Source organism: Eulemur rufifrons, chromosome 7 (assembly GCF_041146395.1).
Source record: "Eulemur rufifrons isolate Redbay chromosome 7, OSU_ERuf_1, whole genome shotgun sequence".
Lineage (NCBI taxonomy): Eukaryota > Metazoa > Chordata > Mammalia > Primates > Lemuridae > Eulemur > Eulemur rufifrons.
In genome coordinates, this window is record NC_090989.1 from 192,583,607 (window position 1) to 192,590,485 (window position 6,879).

The window sequence follows — 6,879 nt, forward strand, 5'->3', positions numbered from 1 at the left end:
CACTAGGATTGTTCCCACTGAAGCCTCTTCTCCTTTCAGCCCCCACGCAGGAGGCCTGTCCCCAAGGTCCTTAGAGTGGAGACTTGAGTCCCTGCGTGTCACAGGTGCAAGCTGTAAACACACAGCTGCAGCCAAGCGCCCTGGTGACTGACTGTCTGCAGCTGCAGCTGGACCAGCAGTGGGGTCCTGGCTGTGGCTTCGCCACATGGAGCCTCCCCTGTGACCCCTGGATCCTCGCAGCCAGCGCTGACTCTGGGCACCAGTGGCTGCTCCTCCCAGGTGGGCAGGACAGGGGAGCAGGAGGCTCTGATGAGGGGGTTGCTGTCACCATGCACAGGGTGGAGGGGACAGCAGGGCCCAATTGTTCAATGAAAGCTGTGACCATGTCATGTCTAGTCCTTATATCTTTCAGTGATTTATCGCTTACATAGCGATTTCACATGGATTTTTTTAGCAATATTTGATCCTGGGCCCACAGGTCAGTCTCCTGACATATCCAGGTTTTATTCCAGTTCTTTAATCCTATTTTTGAAATAAAGGACAATCTTTTTTGTGAACTGTCCAAATCAGTCTCCTCTGTGACTGTCCCTCTAGTTCATCACCTGCATGCATGGCCGGGCCGTGTCCTCAGTTTCCTTCTCAGAAGGACCCACTTCTGCTGAGACTGTCTTAACACAGAGCTCCCAGCCCCCACATCCTGTCCTGCCCCTCTTTGCTCTCTGTCCCTCTCCATCTCCTGCTGGAGCCTGTGGGGCTGCCTGGGGCTCCTCTGTCAGACAATGCCCTCATCTGAGAGGTGACAAGCCCCAGGTACCCAGGACGAGATGAGGGTCACGAGCGGTCAGGAGCCCCAGTCTGGCCCCATGGGGAGGGCTCCTGTGAAGGGCTCAGTGCTCACAGGACGCGAATCCCAGACTCGTGTCCTGCTAACTTGTATCATCTAAGCCTCTGCCCTTCCCTCTGGTCTGTCTTCTAGTTCTTGCATTCCCAGGGGCCCAGCCAAGACTCCCCCGGCTGACGCAGACAGTCTGTCCCCTGCTTGTTGGCCCGAGTGCCCTGAAACCGAGGAAGAGCGAGAGAAAGTTGCTGTTCAGCAAGTAGAGAGTTGCATGCAGTTTCCCAGGCCTGCAGCTGCAGGTGCAGAGGTAACCCCAACTGCGGTCCCACACACACGCACTCCTGCTGCTCTCTGTGCAAGGGGTCAGCTCCTCTCCCGCTGCTCTTTCTGTGCCACGTGTGTTCCCTCCAACAGCCGCTGTAACCTCTGTCTGCTCTCGATGGTCAAGTTGATCATTGACTTTGCAAGGCCAGCCAGGTGCCTGCAACGCGCCTGCCAGGACTCAAGAGTTTTCCTTCTTTTCCATCCTTGGAACCTGTAGCTCCCTAGGAGAGGTCCCTGCTGTCACTCCCTTCAACCTCTGAATGAGAACAGTTAAAAATGAGCACATTTTTTTCTCATGGCAAAAACTAACGTACAACCTGGGTCCCAGGCAGGAGACCTGCACTGGCCTTGTCAGCTTTGTGCCCAGCCCCAGAGGTGCAGGGCTGTGTGACGGGGGTGGCGTTTCCAGGGACTCAGTGTCCAGGCACCGTGGACTCATTTGAGCTGACATTAGGTGAAGGATACTCAAGGGACCCTAAAGTGACATCAGTGCAGAAGTAGTTGCACAGGGCAGGACATCAATCCTCTTAGACCATGGGGTGCTGAGGTATCTGCTCTCTGTCCATGTCATTCTCGTTTCTCCCTCTGCAAGTCCAGGCAAGAGTCCCTGCTCTCTCTGTGCAATTCCATTTGGAATCTCTCCTTCTTCCTTTCTTTGCTAACCCTCTCTAGGAAAATACTTTCACTGTTTCTAAATCCTGATCCTTGTCCTAGCCAGGGTGACCCACAGCCTCCACTGGCTTGTTGATTTCTCCACTGGACCCTTTCTCTCCTCCTTCCAAACAGTGTGGAAAGGGCCTGAGGCCTGGGTTCTAGTTCCGGGGTTGTCAGTAACAGGTCATATGGCCTTAGTGGACTCTCAGCCCTTCGGCACCATGCTCTCCTTGTCAGTCCAAGGGGGACTGGATGTGGATGAGTCTGAGGTCCCTGCTGGCTCTCACAGCCAGGGCTCTTCCCACAGCTGCCCACCCCTCCCTGAAAGTCTGGGACGTGGGGTTATGAGAGGGCCTGTTTCTCTGCAAAGGGCCTCTCCCCCTGCAGGTGTCTGTCTCTGAGTGTCGTGGTTGCCACTAAGCATGTCCCTCACCAGCAGGTGTGAAAAGCCATCACTTTTCTGCAAACAAAGGAGGAGAGTGGCTGATAGAACCAGGTCCCGGTTGGGCAGGGACAGGTTCCCTATATCCTGTCCCTCAGGGTGACCTTAAGTTCAGGGAGGTTTTCTTTTCCCCTGTGGGTGTCACTGTCCACTTCAGCCCAGCCTCTAACAGGAGCCTAGTGTGATCCTGGGTCTGTCCCTCTCAGCCACACCTCTCGACACAGCCACCAGCAGGACTGACAGAGTCTCATTGGATTTTTTCTCTTTTTTCAGATACCAAGTTCTGCTGGAACCATGAAAAAGCTAAAAGTGTTTCACAGAAAGTAGCATTTCTACTTGAAAAAAACTTTAACAGTTGACGTGGATATAATTCAGAATAAATATTTTTATTTTCCTATTTATTTCTATACAATACCCTTTCCCATATATTACCCTATATTTATCATAAAGAGAAAGCATAATATTTTATGTTAAAACATTTTCTCTGGCTTAAAATAAAGTTATTTAAAATAAATTAAAATGTGCTTGTGAGCCTACCGTGCCCATCCCTGTGGCCCCGTCCTAGCTCATTCCGGCTCCTGCGACAAAATACCATGAACCAGGGGCTCATGATCAATGGAAATTCGTTCTCTCCCAGGTCGGAGGCTGACAGGTCCAAGAGGGATCAGCAGGCTCACTGTCTGGCGAGGACCCCTTTCCTGATTCATCGATGGCCCTTTCTCTCTGTGTCCCCATGTGCTAGAAGGCAGCTCTCTGGGGTCTTCTATGCGGGCACTCGTCCCATTCAAGAGGGCTCTGCCCTTATGAAGGAATCATTTCCCAAAGGTCCCACCTTCTATTAATATTACCTCCACCTTGGGGGTTAGGATTTCAACATAACAAATGGGGGGACCTGGGCATTCAGACCATAGCACCCCCGTGTGGCATCCTGAGATGGAGGGGGAGCCAGAGGGGGATGGGCAGGCAGGCTTTGGGCATAGGAGGGCGAGAGGCGGAGGAGGAGGGGCAGTGTGAGCTGAACAACAGGTGATTCTCTTCCCTGGCCCCAGCATGGCAGCCCCTCTCTCTAGGTCACCCCTAGATCCCACTCTCTGCTCACAGCTCACCCTGGTCCCTCCCCCTGCAGCCTCTGTCTTCCCACAAGAGCAGCATCTCACTGCTCATCCTTTCCCTGATTCTGGGGACTCTTCCACTGGGACTCCCCAGGCTTAGGGCACTTTCTACATGATGCACAGAGCTGTCCTCTTTACCACCCGCCTCCCCAGACCCGCACTGGCCACACCCTCACCTTGTGGTTCTGGAGAGTCCAAAGAACAAGAATGTCCCCCATGAAAAGGACGTGCAGCCTGGACCGCATGAGGTCATGCCGTCCCGCTGCTGAGCCTGACTCCAGCCACCCCAGGTCAGAGTGTGCAGCGTGAATAGAGTGGGGGAAACACAGTGGTCAGGACTCTGACCCACAGCCCTGAATCGAAATGTCCAGTGCTTTATGCACATTCGTTTTTGTTTCGTTATCTTTGTGTGAGTTCTATCATCTGCATGGTTGGCTTTTCAAATTTTTTAACCCCCAAAAGGCTTGTATTGGCATAACACAGGACTCTTGAATCCCACTCCTTCTTGTGTCACCAGAGGCAGGTGGGCTCCTGTGCCCCAAGACACCTGCACAGGAGTGACCATAGCCACGTTGTGCCTAAGGACCACAAACTGAGCACAGCCCAAAGCAGTCATTTCATATTCTCAATTGGTCACCAGATGGCAGTGTGCGACTGCTTATGACAAGAGCATTACTCCAAAAGGTTTACAAATTTAATTAGGAAGCTAATAAAAATCCCACACAATACATGACTATCAGGCAACCCACTAACCAGAAGATGCACCTTGGGGCGCATACAGGCTTGTAAAATGATGTGTCCAACCTGACCACCCTTCCCCCCACCTCCATCCATCCATCTATAAACATCTGTCTATACAATATTACTCCTTCTTTGTGATAAGAATCTTTCGGTCGCAAGTGGTCTGCACGCGAGACAGAAAGTAACTGAAACAAGGAAGGACATACTATAGATGATTGGCAGGAGGTCTCGTGATTAGCATAGCCAAGGTCAGGTGCACATTCTCTTCTATCCCCAAAGCACTGGGAGGTATTTTCCTCTGGGGAACTTTGTTAAAATCCATTATATCCTAATAGAGCATCAAGTCAGAATAACGGCAAGCGGTTCTAACAATATTGAAGGAGAGATTAGGTTATTATTATCATAACCTGGTAATCTGCTTGCTACATACTCTATTATAATCCTTAGTCCCCCACATAAGACAGTCAGTGAGCCGAGAGCAGAGTCTACCCTTGGTTCTGACTGTGTCACAGGCCCAGCCCAGCACCTGGCACAGCAGAGGTGCCAAATACTGCTCAGTGAATGCACCTGGGATGCGAGAGCTGTTAGGGTGTTGAACATTGTATGAAGTTGGGACTCTCTTAGAACAGCCCAGATGTGAGGTCACCGTAAGCATGCTGCTTGTTAACTTGTCAGGCTGTTCATTTTTAAAACATTTTAATCTTTTTATTTATTTTTTGAGAGACAGGGCCTTGGTCTGTCGCCCAGGCTGCAGTGTAGTGGCAAGATCATAACTCACTGCAGCCTGGAACTCCCGGGCTCAAGTGATCCTCCTGCCTTAGCCTCCCCAGTAGTTAGGACTATAGGTGTGTGTTGTTACAGCAGAGCCTGGCAAGAGGAGCCACTGCGAGCTCCCAGTTCTCTCACTTCCAGTGTGACCCGAGCCTCACTAGCGTGTGCGAATTTTCTCTCAGGTCCTCGTGGTCTAACGCCTGATATTTCCCACAGGTGCCTCCCGATGCAATTTCTACCTGTGAGAGGCTGGTGCGCTCTTTGCATTCCCAGCACGAGGGACCCACCAGTCCTGGGGACCTCGGGGCCTTCCTAGCTGTGCAGGCGTCACTGCGTCATGCCCAGTGCAGTGATTTGCGTCACAGGCTGCACCTTGGTCACGTGGCCCCTGATTCAGAGTCAACCTTGGGGGATGTGAACTCTGACTCTCCTAAATCCCAATTTAATTTTTGCCAAGTAGCTTTATGTGCCTTTCAACTTCTCTTTCCTCATCTTGCAATAGGGATTATAAAGGCCATGGAGACAGGAGGGTGAGAATTAAAGGTGTAGAAATCCCCACATAGGACCTGGGACTGGGGACACTCTGGTCCCTGGGAGGGACCCTGCCACCTCCCCTGTGTGCAGTGGCCACAGCTTCCCACTGAGGCCGGCGTGTGTGTCTTTCTCAGAGTGTGGCGAGTGCAGGGACGTCCTGGAGTCCGTGCTGGGGGTGAGGCTGGACTTCTGGGAGGAGTAGTGGGCAGAGACGCCGACCCTGGAGGACGAGCTCAGGTAAGGCGCTGTGTGCGGGGCAGGCAGGGGGACGTGTGAGTCTCTGACGTGGGCAGCTCAGCTCATTTATGTCACATGGCATCTCTCTGTTGCACCTACTTTGACTAATTCAGTTTTGTTAATTAAGGCCCTTGGGTGGCAAAATTGAAAGTAAGCTAGCTAATTTATTACACCTGTGCCAAACCTGTACTTGTTGGAGGCAACTTTAATTAAAGCAGGCCACAAGAAATACATAAGGTATATCCTATGCAGTACTTTTATTGATAATAGCCGGAGCCTTTAGTGTTGATAGCACACTTTAATTCCAAAGTCAACATAAAAATTCAATAGAATAGTTAAGTTGAAAAGTGTTAGTGAAATAGGAGCTTAGCTTTGCTTTTCCAAACATATTTCCAAAAGGTTGTTTTATTTTAAAACGCACACAGTGTTGGATACAAATGCCTTTTACCCATCGTGGTGGGGAAGATCACACCGACTGCTGACAATGATCACCTCTTCCTGGCTACTAAGTCCGCTGCTCTCAAAGTCTTACAAAGTACGAGAAGATGTGTCTCTTCCTTTATTTCAAAGAGTCCTTTGATGAGAGCAATTATGTGACCAAATTTTCTATAAGTACTTGGCAATTATTAAAGTTTTGCAGTGGCTAGTTTTCCTACTGGCGTCTTACCACCTAGGATAAAAAAAGAGAGACAGCACATGAAGTGATGTTGATTTTGCCCTTCCTCATCCAACTGTTTCTTAAGCCACCACCCAAGACCGACACCTCACACTTGCACAGAGCTTTCCAAGTGCAGCAACCAGCAGGGATGTCGGCCCCCTCTGCAGGGGCGGCCCAAGGGGGCGTGGCCAGGGCCACAGGGGCAGAGCCAGGAGCTGAACCCTGTCGTCTTTTCTGAATTTCAAGTTCAGTATGTTCTAGTATGTTCACACTCATATTACAACTGCTTCCTGAGATTAAAAAGTTGATTCTGTCACCTTCACAGAAGGATGGGTTTGGGGGGTTATCTTAGCTATATATCCTGTTACCAAATTTGAAGTTGAGTTTCAATGCTGCATATTCTGAGATTTGCAGACACGATATGAATGGGAGACTGGGATTCCAACCTACGTATTTCCTTCCACACGGTCTGGTACTTCCACCTCCCTACCCATGGCAACCAGCCCATTGCCCTTCTAGCCTTTTTCTTCAACTGTTCTCCTCTGTCCATGTGTCCTGTCCTGGTCCT